Source organism: Muscardinus avellanarius (genome assembly GCF_963383645.1).
Source record: "Muscardinus avellanarius genome assembly, chromosome: 11".
Taxonomy (NCBI): domain Eukaryota; kingdom Metazoa; phylum Chordata; class Mammalia; order Rodentia; family Gliridae; genus Muscardinus; species Muscardinus avellanarius.
In genome coordinates this window covers 58,237,021-58,252,889 of record NC_137797.1, presented here as the reverse complement: position 1 = coordinate 58,252,889, position 15,869 = coordinate 58,237,021, and the positions used below count along the sequence as shown (strand labels likewise).

The 15,869-nt window shown below is 40.6% G+C and overlaps 1 protein-coding gene across 1 annotated transcript in view; it reads right to left on the bottom strand.

The window, feature by feature from the left end:
* PPM1H (protein phosphatase, Mg2+/Mn2+ dependent 1H) overlaps nucleotides 1–15,869 on the bottom strand; it is a gene marked incomplete at both ends in the record, with an annotated part of 281,266 nt that overhangs the window by 71,860 nt on the left and 193,537 nt on the right. The gene's annotated exons all lie outside the window — the stretch shown is intronic.

The following is a 15,869-nucleotide window of genomic DNA, read 5'->3' as shown; positions in this document are numbered from 1 at the left end:
CAGATGGCTTCTCCCCCCACCTCCCAAATCTCTGCTCACACTACAAAAGTCTTGAGCAAATAGCCACTTAGGGAATTGCTTTGAAACAAACAGTCTCATTGTCACGTTAGGAATTCAAAGCTGGCTAACTGAAGATGGAATGCTCACGGTTTAACATCCCTGCTCAGGGCCCACAGGCTGTAAGCACACCTGCACCATGACTTCCCACATCAAACCCGACGCCTGCACATCAGCAGTGTGGTGGGATGGCTCGGCTCTCTTTTTTGGCAGGGAAAAGAGTGGGCAGAGCATATCATGGGCTGGCACTGTAGGAAGGCAAGGGATCCCTGCCGTAGGACAGATGGCATGTCCTCAGTACACTTGTACAGGTTGAGTATCCCTTATCCAAAATGCTTGGGACAAGAAGTTGTTTATTTTTTTTTTAAATTTTGGAATATTTCCATATACATAATGAGATACCTTGGGGATAGGACCTAATTTTAAGTACAAATTCACTCATGTTTCAGGTGTATCTTATGCATGTAGCCTGAAGATAATTTTATACAGTATTTTCAATGCTTGTGTTTTGGCTGCAACCTGTCACAGGAGGTCAAGTGTGGAACTGTTCACTTATTGCATTATGTCAGCATGCAAAATTTTTCAGATTTTACAGCATTTCAGATTTTGGATTAGGGATGCTGAACCTACATTAAGTATCTCCTATAGCCCCCTCCCTAGCACTTGGTAGCTGCAGATCTTCTGCTAATGCTCAGGTGGGTTGGAGGTACTAGTTAGACGCCAGTGTTTCGAAAATAGGTTTATCAAGAATCAAAGAGGGAGAACATCCGATTTCTTACTTTTTGTAACTGACTGACTAATCTCATTTAATATAATGTGGAAGCTAGGGAGAAAATGGGTCATAGGAAGAACTCTGGATGAAGGAGAATCTACAGGTGAACACGTATGGTGATCCAACTGAGGGAGGTGGGAGGGAGGAAGAGGGAAACTCCCTAATGCGCATTCACAAACATATCAAAGTCAATCACTAAGCCAAACATGAGAAGGAGGAAGGGAATGGTGTAGGACCTGGGGGAGGGCTAATTGGGTTATGTATACATGTATGGCTCTACTATCTTGTACTCCATTAAGATGTATGACTACAGTGCACCAATAAAAATTTTAAAAAAGAATCAAAGAGGAAGAGAACTGAATTGTCCAGCAGGTCGGTCATATCTGCTAGAGATGGAACTCTGAGGCAGTAGGTTCTGAGCATGTTTGGGGGCTGACAGGATGGGGTGAGACAGGTCAGGAGGGCTGAGGGGAGGGAGACCTGTGGCTTTCTATCCCTGTCCCAGTAGCCTCCAGGTTTGGTGGGAATTTGGGATTGCATTGAGGGGATCTGAGGTGAGACTTGGGCTGCTGATAGATATCAAGGAAGCTTACAATCTGGGTTTTACAGAGAAGGTCTCTTGAAAAGAAGGAAGGGAACTAATATATGTAACAGGGAGGTCAGCGGTATGAACTTTGGGTGAGACAGACTTGGGTCTGCATCCAAACTGCATTTATAAATGGCGTGATTTTAGTGGGTCTTCTAATTCCCTGGGCCTCAGTTTCTTTATCTGTAAAATGAAATGAATTATATCTGATTTTATACTGCTATTTTCATAATTAAATGAAATGTCTCTAAGACACTGGTCATGGTTGTTTTTGCTCCTAAAAAATCATTACTATATCTATTTAATGATTACTGAGACCTATTCCATTCCACGTGCTATGCTCAGAGCTTTATGAGCTCTCATTTCACTCTTCAACAACCTATGGGCAGGAATGGCAATTTAATTGGTAAGGGTCCAGTGCAAAAAGAAAATATGGAACTATTCAAAATTAGGGATTTCAAGACTGGAACAACAGTGCATTAAACTAAACAAATCTTGCTGTGATTGTACAAGTGATATGCCTATGAAGCCAGTCATGCCAAAAACATAGAAAGTATTTCATTTAAAAAAAAAATTGAGTCTACCAGTGAAAATTAAGAAACAGGTTTAAGTAGTCAATAAACAGGACCATTTTCCTTTATCATCTTTTTGAATGCTGACACTATCAGAATGAAGTTTTGGTCCACCCAGAGGCTGGACTAATACTGATTTCCAGATTACGAGATGCCTTATATCAGGGACTCAATACACTTTATTCTCCTCCCCCAACAATGCTACAAAGCCTTTGTCACAGACTCAACTCACAATCAAGGAAACTATATTTCAGAAATGATTAAGACATCAAGCCCAAAGTCACCAGCTAAGAGTAGGTACTTCTAGAACCTGAGCTTAATATCCTCCTCAAAAATCTCCATCCTATGTGAGCCCTCTGACCCCTCAACACAGATTTACAAGGAAAAAAATAAAAACTCAGAGAACCACAAATGTTCTATGATCTTTAGCTCTTAAATCATGCAGTCTAACTTAGCAGATACAGCTAAAGAAATAAAACACAGATCTGCACACAGGATGGTTAACAAAACTATTACTGGCAATATTTATAACAGTCAATAACTAACCCAAGGACATCATTTAATAATACGAATGGTTAAATAAACTAGCATAAACTCATACAAAGAAACTCTATACTATCACTTATAAGAATGCTTTAGAGAATATGCAATGACAGAGTTGATTTCATTGTAAAAAGGTTATCAAATACCTATGTGTATGTATGTGTGCATAAGCTTATGTGGCATGCCATATACACACAGATCTAAATATAGAACATTCATATATATGTATATATATACATATATACATATATGTATATATATACATATACAGACATATATATATATATATATATATATATATATATATATGAATGAGTGTGTGCTATGGTCTGAATATATGTCCTCAATTCATGTGTTGGAAACAATTCCCAGTGTAGTCTGCTGGGAGTTTAGGTCATGTGAGTTCTGCACCCACGACTGGTTAATGCTACTCTAAGAAGGGCAGTGGGACTAGACTCACTCTGCTCTTTCCCTTCTGCCTTCTGCCATGTGAAGATCTAACAAGGAGACCCACACCAGATGCTGGCAACTTGATCCCAGAACCCAGAAATGTGAGGGAAAAATTTCTATCCCTTCTACACTTCCTAGTTTATGGTATTTTGTTTATAGTCACACAAAATGGACTAAGACAGCATGTGTGTGTAAACAGAGATAGCCAACACACACACATGCATTTGTGACAAACAGGAAATAATACAAAGGACATTCCTGAAACATTTCGTTACAAACCCCCAAACTTAGGGGGATGATGGGGTTTAGGATATGTTACCCTAAAAATGGTACCTTGTCATTTGAGGAAATAGGAGAAGGTTGCTATGGCTTGAAGGTGTCCCCCAAAGACTAATGTGTTGAAGTCTTGGTTACCAGCCTGTTGTGCTATTGGGAGGTGATGGAACCTTTAAGAGGTAGGGCCTAGTAGAAGAAAGCTATGTCACTGGGACCCTAGCTCCCTCTTGTATCTTTCTTTGCTTCCAGGCTGCAAAGGGGCGAGCAGCTCATTCCAACACATGCTTCCACCACAGGCTCAAGAGCAATGGATCAAATGACCATGAACTGAAACTGTAAGCCAAAATAAACCTTTCCTCCCTTAAAGTTGATTTATCTCAGTTATTTGTTGCATTAGGGGGAAGCTGATAAACACACAGGTCATAGAAAGAAGAAATAATTATTTTCACCCATTTTCCCCTGAAGCAGGCCATTAAACCTAGCTGACTTCTGAAAATAGCTTACAAGACCCTCATTCCAGAGGGGTTCTGCTCCATACCCAGGAGAATGGAATGTCACACGCAGATGCCAAGAAAATTCTGAAAAAACAGACCTGGTTGAGTTATCCCCCTCCACCAACTTATGACCATGAAGTCAAGAGCCCTTTTATTTTCCAATCAACCTTATGTATGACTGTCCATAAAAAAAAAAAAAAAAGTTTTCCTTGTTTCTCTAGCTCTTCATTTTTAAAGGCTCTTATGTCACAAGGATCTTGTATTTGAAGGATCCTTCACAATGTACATTAAATTAACTGTTCTCTTTTCTCTTTTTCATTTCCTTGTGAGATAGGGCCACCAACCGTGAACCCAGCATTGGGTAAGAAAAAAAAAAAATCTCTCCTACAAGGGTAAATGTGTAGGTTCTAAAAGTTTTGCCTCTTAACAGATGAATGAGTGGGCCCTCGCATGGTACTTTAACCAGGTACCCATGTGCCCTTCTTTGCTGATATACAGTTGCCTAGGCAGTTGTGCCAGATCTGTTGAGGCATGTATCTGCAGGTTAACTGGCAACTCCTTGGCTGCTTTGCTATCTGCAAGGGGTGCCTTACCTCTCCTCTGAGGATGCGCAGGTTTAAAGGAGCCTTAAACCCATGTCACTTATGACATGGTAGCCCCTTCACATGCAAAGGATTTCATAATCTCAACAACACACTGCTTGCTTCTCCCAGAATAACAACATGGTACTATATGTTTTTAATTTAAATGCCATTTATTAGATGCACCATTATTTTATTACCTCTAAGAAAGGAAATGAAAAGTGCCAATCAAATTGTACACCATGCTTTCTTGTCACTTCAAATCTGTATTGTTTTTGGAAGGGTTCTTTCAGACATTTTTATATTTAGTAAAGGATATATAAGTGAAGTAAAGATGGTATGACTTGTACTAGGGCTACATTCCTGATAAATCCATTTTAAGATGAAAATGCATTGAATACTCCTAACTTACCGAACATCATAGCTTAGCAATGTGGAATATGCTACTCTAGCCAGGTGTGGTGGCGCAAGCTTGTAATCCCGCGCTTGGGAGGCGGAGACAGGAGGATCGTGCAGGTTTGAAGCCAGCCTCGCTGGCTTAAGAGACCCTGTCTCCAAATAAAAAAAAAAAAAAAAAAAAAGAAATAGGTCTGGGAGTGTAACCCAGAGGTAGAAGGGTTTCCAGGAACCCCAGTACCACCACACACACACAAAAATGCTACTCTAAAACATGGCAGGTTAGCCAGGCATGGTGGTACACACCTGTAATTCTAGTACTTGGAAGGCTCAGAGAAAAAGATTGCAAGTTCAAAGCCACCTGAGGAACTTAATAAGACCCTCTCTCTAAAAAAATGGGGGGTGGAGGGCTAGGTACATAGCTTAGTGGTAAAGCATTCCTAGGCTCAATCTCTAGTATCACATTTTTCCTTTAAATATGGCATGTTGGCATTTGAAAAAGCAGAACACTGTAGAATATCCATTGTTTTTATTATTTTTATTAGTGCACTGCTGTCATACATCTTAATGGGGCACAAGATGGCAGAGGCATTGTAAATAACTCTTGCAATCTCATGACTGACTAGGGCTATGCCTTGCTGCTGCTGCTGCTGCTGCTGCTGCTGCTGCTGCTGCTGCTGCTGCTACTGCCTGACATCCTAAGAGAATCTTGCATTGAGTTCTCACTAGCCTGGATGAAAATCAAACTTCAAAATTTAAATTAAGGTTTCTCCTGATTATGTACTGTTTTGTACTACCACAAAGTATAAAACAAATAAAATGCAACCAACCAAACCAACCATACATTGAACCATTATAAGTCAAGAACAGTCTTTGTATTGGCTAAGACTTTCCAAAAATTTCCCTCAGAATCCTCTCGCTCTCGTCACTTTTCAACTCAGAATCGTGATGTTCCTGACTCCCCACAAGAGTCCTGTGCTTCCTGTGAGTATTGGTGATGCAGCATTTCTTAAATAACCCACATGCTGCAAAGCCAGGGGTGCGGACGTTCCTAAGCCAGCTTTGCGATGATCGAGAGCTGGCTTTCTTCTGACTCCCACATTGGGAATGTGGCTGAACAGGTCTGATTCATACCTCCTCACTCTTTTCCACACAACTAGTTCGAGTCACAGGAGCTTAACAAATGTTTCCATTTTCTCTACAGTTTTTTTTTTTCCTAAGCAGGTGGACACTCAGATTACAAGTTAGGGTGATGGAGTTTAGGATACCTTATTATAAAATATTGTACATTGGCATTTGAGAAAATAGCAGAAATGGGGCAGTCTTCCTCACTGTTCCCTGCCCTTCTCCCATGCAGCTTGTGGGTCTCCTCTTCCACTCAAAGGGGAAGAGCACCCTTATTTCTAAAGACAACGGGACACCGTAGAATCTGAATGAATATGACTTGCTAACTTCCCCCACTTTATTTCCACTAGATCACAATTCCATTGTCCAACCATATTTCTCTAGTAATGTCCACTCATTGTCAAGCCTAACTAAAAAAACAAAAACAAAAAATCCACAAGTGTACGTGTTTTCTTGGAACCTCATGTTCTGATACAGGCTCCTGTGTCTGGTAAAACTTGTATTACATATTACATAAATTTGTGTTTTCCTCTTGTTAGCCTTTCTTTTGTTATAGGGATCTCACTCTGAACACTGTAACAGGTGAGAAAAACAAAAACACAACCTTTTTTCCTTTAGAGATGCCCATTCATGTGCTTTTGGCACGTGCCTGTGTCTTACTCCTGGTTGGCAAGAAATGTACACTATTCCAGCTTCAGATCTACTAAAAGGTAGGAAAAAAGTGTCTTTGCTCTAAGAAAACACTAACATTCACCTCCCCTCATCAAGATTTTAATTTCTCTAACTTTGTTGTGCTATTTTCTCTCCTTTCTTCCTAATCGCCACACACACTCGTGGCATAATTTTTCTCTTCTATTACAACATCTTTACCATACAACTATGAGTAGTCCGTGTGTACCTGTGGAATACGTTTGCTTCTCTCTCTTCTTTTTTTTTCTTTCTTTCTTTTTTTTTGTGTGTGTGGTACTGGGGTTCCTGGAAGCCCTTCTACCTCTGGGCTACACTCCCAGACCTATTTTATACTTTATGTTTGGAAACAGGGTCTCCTAAGCCAGCGCGCGCGGCTGGCTTCGAACCTGTGCAATCCTCCTGTCTCTGCCTCCCAAGCGCGGGGATTACAAGCGTGCGCCACCACGCCCGGCTTTCTCTCTCTTCTTTAACATCACCATCCACCTCCTAAATGGCAGGTCTGCTTCCCACCAGCCCCACTTCTGCACCTGGCGGACCCTCTGGAGTGCATGGTGTTAAAGCAACTCGAGAACCAAGTAAGAGCAGAGCAAACATATGGTTGCTTAGTGGAAAATGAGATGCTAAATGACACACAAAGCACAGAGTTTGTGAAAAACACCTGTTGGTTATTGGAGGAAGATAGTCTGCTCATTAGTGTATTTTTTTTTTTTTGCACAGTTGCAATGAAAGTTTACATATGTGGTCTTCTATGCACATTTACTTATGTACACATAATCAAAGTCACAAAAAATATTACAAAAATGTTCCTGAGGAATTTCTTTTTAAATGACCCATACTTGTGAATATTTCTGCTGTTGAACATTTTTTGGGGGCAGTGCTGTGGATGGAACCCAGAGCCACACGCATGCGAGGCAGGTGCTCATACTCAGCAACATCCCCAGCCCAGATCACTTCCATTAAAAAAAAATCTTAAAAATTATTAGCTTTTTTATTTTTAGAACCTAGTATTTAAGTTTCTAAAAGTTGAAAAGAGCTTCACTGCTTCTTATTTCAGTAACTCATGCAGAAGCCCATGAAGGCCAGCATAGATATTTGGTAGGTAGATGCAGGGTGGTCAAACAACGTGGGAATCTGAGTACGCCCCAAGGCTTGTCCAGCATTCAAGCGCCACAATCTCGATTAGAATGACTTCATTTTACAGACCTGTCCTCCCAGACGGGTTGCTTAGTCAGCATTCTGGAGATGTGTGCTCCCAAAGTCATTTTACTTCAAATTCCCTATAAGCAACACATTCCAAGTTTAAAGTCTGTAATATGTGGGGAAATTTGTTAGGTTGCTTTAAGCAATAAAACTCAATGATTTCCCGACTCTAAACTTGTATGATTTGTGAATAATTTTGGCATGGTTTACTCTACTGCCCACACATAGCCATAGCAGTCCATCAATATGCACTTATGATGACTGCCCCTTCCCAGTGCACATTTCCTCAGGATATGGACTATTATAAACACGGACCAAATCCAAGCTGGGGTCAAGCACACATTGAGAACCATGTTCACTCGCAAAGCAATTCTAGACACTCTCCTGAATGTTCCTTATTCATCCAATGCACTGGATATATTTTATATAGTTTTGTTTGATGGCATTATTTGGATAATTGCATGTTAGAAACATCTGCACAGTGATACAGGTTAATAAAACAAGCATTGAGTTTATGTGAATATAAGCTATACTTCATATGCTTAGTGTCTGTGTGTGTGTGTGTGTGTGTGTGTGTGTGTGTGTGTGTGTGTAAGTAAGTAAGTAACTGAAGGTTGATCACATGGGGCATTTACCTCCAAGCTATGCCCCCAGCCCTTAAAAAATTTTTTTTTTGTTTTGATATAGGGTCTTTCTAGGTTGCTAAGGCTGTCATCAAACCTCCTGTGTCAGCCTCTCAAGTCCTGAGATTACAGGTATGACTGGATTTATGTTCATTATTTTAAAAACCTTAGTCTAGTATGTCACCAAGCATCATAAAGGCTCTAAGTATCTGTTGGAAGAATGGAAACAGAACATTTTAACTTGCTGTGCACAATTATATTTTATTGATTAATTAAATTTCATAGAAAACAACATAGCTTCCAATCTTTTTTTTTTTTTTCGGTATTGGGGATTGAACCCAGAGGCATTCTACCTCTGAGTGATACCCCCAGCCCTATTTTTATTTTCTTTCTTTCTTTCTTTCTTTCTTTCTTTCTTTCTTTCTTTATTTATTTATTTTTTGTGATACTGGGGGTGGAACCCAGGGGCATTAGACCTCTGAGATACACCCCTTACCCTATTTTTTATTCTTTATTTTGAAACAGGGTCTCACTAAGTTGCAGAGGACCTCACTAAGTAGCTGAGGCTGTCCGTGAACTATGATCCTCCTGTCTTAGCCTCCCAAATGCTGGGATTACAAGCATGTGCCACCATGCCTGGCTAGCTTTCAGTCTTTTAAAAAAGTTAAAACTAAGGCCATGACATATAAAAATAATCCTGGACACAATCACTTCAAGTTTAGTCAACCTTTTATACTTTGATAGAAACCTTCCTTAAAACCATGTAAATGTGAATGTATTTATACCATTTAAATTTCTATGATATTTCACAATTCTAAAAATATAGTAAGGCTATGTCTCTTCTCTACTTAATGAGCATGCAGACTAAAAACCCCCCAAATTAGTATTTGTACCAGAGTGAGATTTAAAGTGTCCTGGCTTGCTTGCTCTGTTAAAAAAAAAACACATCTTTTTGCACCAGTATTATCCTAAATCTTGAGGCTTTCCTTCAAGGAACCATAACAGAATGCTCCTGAGAGGAGAAGGATAAAGGTCTACCCCAAGTTAATATGTGTGCCACAAAGATTACCTAGGGGGAAAAGCTTGGTAACTAGCCCTTCTAGCAAGGGCAGGTTGCCAAGACTTAAGGCTTCTGGAAGGCACAGGTTTGCTAAAGAAAAGGTACGTATCTTTGCCATTTAGTGTCCTGGGCAGCTGATGAGAAAAAACTTAGACACAGTTACATCAGGCCAGGGACAAGCAGGATATCCCTCCAGAAGGGATGCTGGGATAGCCTACATTCTAGGGCAAGACACCAGCTGGGAGAAGGAAATCGGATGTCTTCTATGGTTGTTACCCTTTCTAGTTCTGGGCAGAATCAACTTTGGGGAAGAAGAAAATGAATACCATGTGCTGAAGAAATACAACCATCCTATCCCTGTGAGACTTTCTGTATACTCAGAGGGATTGAGGAGAAGGACTAGCTTGAAGAGGAAACACCTGCTGGGAATTTATAGTAAATCTCAGTAGAGTAGAGGAAGGCCAGAGGCTTAGAGTAGGTGAGTAACCTGAACTGCGTCTGTCTCAAACCAGGTCAGTGGACCTGAGCACTACCCTCCAGGGATGAGGGGAACTTTGAGTGCCTTGGCAAGTTAGGAAGAACAGGAAGCTGGGGAAGACAGCCCAGACCCCAGGAAAAGAAACCAGGTATGGGTATGGTTTCCAAAGAGACCAAGGAGCCCGAGGGAGCATCGGTAAGGAGTGAGGATCAGGTTTCCAGTGGACACAGAGACAGTAGCTCTGGAGGTTACTCAAAATTGCCTGCTAGTGAACACAGAATGCGTCCTCATTTTCTTTCTCCCTCTCATATAATTTCCTACTACTTTGTGGCCAGCCGGCCAGTGACTATTGCCAGCCAATGAGGAAACTGTGTCAGGTTTTGGGGTGTCCAGCCAAAGGAATTCATCTAACAAATATCTGAACTCTGGCATGTGCCAAGTACCAAGGACAAGGGTTTCAAAGCCCAAGGAAAACTGGGCGTGGTGGTACATACCTGTAATCCCAGGACTTGGGAGGTTGAGACAAGGAGGATCACAGGTTCAAGAAAAGTTTCAGAAACTTAGAGAGACCCTTGGCAACTTAGCAAGGCCCTGTTTCAAAATAAAAAATTAAATAGGACTAGGTCTAACTCAGAGATAGAGCACTCCTGGGTTCAACCCCTAGTAACAAACAAAACAAGCCTAAGGAATAAGGCCCCTCTGCTCTGCATTCACACACCAGAGGAAGGCTATAGACAAAATGGGGGCTAAGGGACACTCACAGGGTAGAGGGAATGTTCGAGAGAATCTGGATAGGATCAGAACAGCTGGCCAGAAAAGGACTATGGGTTGAGTGCAGCCAAACCAAAGGCAAGAAAATGAAGAGCAGTTTGGAGATGCTTAAGAGTTGCTCCTGGAGGAAAAGGGTGTGGGGCAAAGGCACAGCAGGAGTGTGGCTTCCTGCAGAATGCCAAAAAGGGCCATCCTGCAAAGGGTAGTGTGCACTTAAAAAAGGATCCATATGGTTACATAAAGTAAAACATTTAAAAAATTTTCAATGAAATATATATGGAAAAGTGTGTATAACATATGTGCCTGGACTGATGTTTTCACAAACCAAACTCACCTGTGTGGCTAGCATTTAGATCAAACAGGACATCACCAACACCCCAGATCACCACATCAGGACCTCATCTAATCATTCTGCTCCCCTGAAGGAAAGCATCATTTCAACTTCCTGATCAGCTTGCCTGTTTTTGTAGTTCACCTGGAACCCTATAGGATACCCCTTTGCTTTGCTAAGTCTGTGAGATCCATCGTTGTGATGTGTATTCACAACTCACTCATTCTCAGTACTATGCTGTGTTCCATTGTGTGGCTGCACCACAATTTATTCACTCATCCAGCTGTCTATGGGCAAGTTATCAGCTTGAGCTATTATTACAAACAGTGCCCGCTATGCATATTCTAGTCTTTTGGTGAACATTTGCATACAACTTTGTTAGGCACACATCTAGGAATGAAACTGTGGGGCCGTAGCATCCTCTGCTTTAGAACCCACTGCCAAACCCTTTTCCAAAGGAATTTTTCCAATTTCCAGTCCCATCAGCAAAATACGGAAAGCGAAAATACTTGCGTGTTAAATGAGATAGCAGATTCTACAATGGGCAATATTCTGTACAGTCCGCTAACTAAAACTTTTATATTAACTCATTTTTTGGTGCTTTTAAAAAATGTTCAGACCTCACAGCATTTGAAAGAAAGTTATCAAAAGGAAGAACTTCAGTGTCTAATACTAATCTTTTTGTTTAATTGAGTAATCTCTCCTTTTTCTTACCCTGAAGGGGAGGAAATCTCATCAGATTATATGAGAGGAGGATTGGAAGTCATATAATTCAAGATGATTTATCATGATAGAAAGTCTAAGGTCAAGAATGAAATGGAATTAATAATGTCAGCCAAGGCTCTGGTGATTGCTGACGGTCACGCTAATGGTCAAATGAGAAGAGGCTCCTCCAAGAGCCAAGGCTGGCCGCCTGATTTACAGTGCAGGAATGGAATATTATGGTTTAGGTTAAAAAATGAGGAAAAAATAGGAAATGCCTGGAATCTTAATATGTATGAGTTGGATTCTTTTTATTTTGTTTTGTTGGTGGTACTGGGGATTGAACTCAAGGACATTCTTCCTCTGAGCTATACCTCCTAGCCCTATTTTATTTATTTACTTATTTTATTTTGAAACAAGGCTTCACTAAGTTGCAGAAAGCCTCACTAAGTGGATGAGGATGGCCATGAGCCTGCAATTCTCTTGTCTCAGCCTCCCAAGTACAAGGACTACAGGTGTAGCCCACCATGCCCAACTGAGTTGAATTCTTTTAAGAAGAATTCTTGTTCATAACTTGTCTTCAAAGTAACAACATCCAAGATTGTACATTAAGTTATTATAGAATTGAATATTGATACTTCTATGTCTGACTTAGGTGAATTTCAAAAAAGGTTCACATTTGCATTTCTACGTGATCACTGGAATCTACGGTAAATATGAAAAACGCCACAATAGCTTCAGCCTGCCATTGTCTGAGAAATCTGCAACTCACACAGAATTTTATGAAAGAGGGTTAAATGGGGAGGGAGATGACCTTCCTAGAGTGGATTTTTCCATGATTCAGACATTCTCTCTTGGAATAAAGCAGAGAGCCGCCTCTTCGTGTCTGAGCCAAGCTCTCCAGGTTTAATCAGCTGGTGTCAAGGAGAAGCCAGTGGAGAGCCGGCGCGGCTTCACTCACTAGCACGCTCTCACCTCCCCATTACAGTTGCCTGTCTTCAAAGCAGGTTCAGGCTTAAAGAATACTTTGGTGGAGATAACTCTCAAGCATGAAAAATCTCAGTGAGCCAAGAGGCACACGCTGTTCACTTGAAGCCTCTCCAAGCCCAGCACCAGGAAGACATCAGACAAACAGAACGAGGCCCGGCGCAGAGAGCCGGGGGTAGTTCCAAGGACACCGCAAGAAATCACCTCAGATAATGTTGCACTTGCATGGATCAAATGTGTATTTGAAACCCACTTTCATCTCTTCTGTACATTGCCCTTGATGAAAACCAGCTGCAGACTTGGATTATACTGCAAGGACAGAAGTACATTATTGGAAGGTTTGATGATACCAGCACATCTTAATGTAATCAAATCAGAGTTTATAAATATGTCTAGGCAGAACGGAGGGAAAGCCATCACTCTTGTACCTCAGGGCTATAGAGGTCTCTGGAGGGAGATCCATTTCTGGCTGTCACCTGAAGCAAAGGAGGGAGTGATTTCCTCGAGGCCACAGAATCAGAGCATCTAACTTTGCTCAAAATTAAATACCCACAAACCAGACCCCCTTTCCTTCTACAGAGCCTTGACTCTAGCCAAACTTGCTGTCTAGCTTGGTAGACCCCATTACATATTTTATTTCAATTGTCCTGGAGGCATTAAAAAAAACAAAAAAACAAAAACAAGCCCATTCCTGACTGTAGGCCCAGCAGTTCTCCTAGACTGCAGGGTCAGGAGTGCAGGGCCCCTGGACCCTTATCATACACCTGCCACATTCCGTGTGAACATGTCAAACCCTCAAGCCTGCTCAGTTAATCACTCAGTCTGAGAATCTATGAAACAAAGTTCATATTACCCAGAGAGCTGCGTGAAAGGGCCCTGGAGGTCAGGATGCAAGACCAAACAAAATTAACACTCCTGCCACATCCATCATCTTGTAATCTGCTTCCAGTTCCATAATCCCTGAACATCCGGACTGTGCATACCAAGAACATTCCTCATTGATGTAGATCATAATATTCATGTACAAAGGGCTCTGGCCACTCTCTCCACCCCTAAAATACCCTTAACTGTTTCTACAAGTCAGATACCTTTGAACTATACGCATCTGCTCAAAGCAAGTGGTGAGGGACCTAGAAGTTTTCATGATTCTATCAAATGCTTCTTTACATACCATAAAACTTTTTTTTGATTTGACCTAAGAATAAGAAACAGGTTCATTTTGGGGCAATGTACTAGCTGGGTGAGATTATATAAAGGAAAAAGAGACTACAGCTATCAATGTACCAAACTGCTTCACAAGGAGTTCAAAGGAGTGGATGTCTAAAAGGAATCAGTGGATGGGGTGTATTTAAAATCATATAATAATAAACTATAGAGATGGTCCCTGACTTAATGATGTTTGGACATACTGACTTCTTTTTTTGCCTCTAAGTTAGGGTGAAAGTATATCCACACACCATTCTGGCTTTCATTTTCCATACCATATGCAATAAATTACATGAGATATTTGACACTTTACTATAAAATAGGCTTAGTGTTAGATGATTTTTCCTGAGTGTAGGCAAATATAAGCATTCTGAGCATGTTTAAGTTAGGCAAGGCTAAGTAAACTATTATGTCTGGTAAGTTAGGTGTATTTAATGCATTTTTGACTTGAGATATTTTCAACTTACAATGGGTTTTTAGGACTGTAACCACATTGAAAGTTGAGGAGCATCCGTGTTTTGTATTAACCTGAGATTACTTTTCATTTCCATTTCAGAACATGTTATGCCTATCTCAAGGGAAGTATTACTACCTGCTTCATTCAGGAGGGGAGATTCAGAGATAGTGTGTGAGGGAACTGGAGTCACACAGCTGGCTCCAGTGACTAGGTGGAGGACGCCAATTACCCTCTGATTTGCCCCTCATTTGATACTATTTTCAAAGATATTGTGCTATAGAGCTCCTAATTCTCATAAGTACTTTACCATAAAGACTTCACCACCTACAAGATTATTTTATGCTACAAATATCCTAATTCTTTCAAACACTTTGCCAAATCCATATCATGTGATTGTTATAACTGGATCTGTTCATTTCAAAGCAGGAAACTCTTAGAATCCTGAAGAAATGAGAAATTAGCCAATCAGGGAAGTTTATGGTCTGGTCCGTCACACTTCAGATGTCAGGAAGAAAAATTTCAGTTACTGGTTGGAGAACTTGTCTGATTTAGGAGCAAGGATGAAAAAGAATATGGACTTTTGGAAATCTGAACATTAGGCTCAGTTCTGTAGGCTAGTAGTGTCTACACTGAGTGTTAAAAAGCACTAAATATATATTAATTAAATACACATTAATCTTAGTAACATTAAACAAAACAAAAAAAGGAAAAATACTAATGTGGACTGCAATCCAGTGGCATTTTGCTATAGACTAAGCACTGAAAAAAATTATTTGTTGAAGCCAAATCTCTAATGTGATGACTTTGGGCAGTAAATGATCTCTTGAGAGCTGATTTGGTCATACGGGTAGAGCCCTCATGAGAACAGGATTTCACGCTCTTGCAAAAGAGAGCATCTTTGTCTCTCTTAATACATGAAGTTACAATGAAAAGGCAGCTGTCTATGGACCAGGAAAGGGATCCTTACTACATACCGAATCTGCTAGTTCCTTTATTCCAAACTTCTCAGCCTACAGATCTGTGGGGAATGCATTTCTGTTGTTCTGTTGTATCTTGTAAACAGCCAAAGACAGATTTGAAGTGGAAAGACTATGACTCATCAAACAATAGTTAAATGATTCAATGTGCCACAAAATAATTCTATGTATATTACTTCATTTAATCACTGTACAACCTTGTGGTTTTTCTATCCTCATTACTGATGACTGGGATCAGAGAAGTGCCTCATGGAAATTATGCAGTTTGAGCAATACAGCTGAGAACGAAAGCCAGGTGATAGTTATTCCAATTATCTCCAAATACACCACTGGTTCTGGGGAATCTGAATAATTTCAGCATTCCCATCCCTCCTAAAAGTCAGCCTTCCGCCAGTTGTAATGGCGTAGGCACTTGGGAATCTGAGACAAGAAGACTGCAGGTTCTAGGACAACCTCAGCACCTTAGCCACGATCCTTAGCAGCTTAGCTGGACCCTGTTTCAAAACAGACAAACAAACAAACAAATCAAAATAAA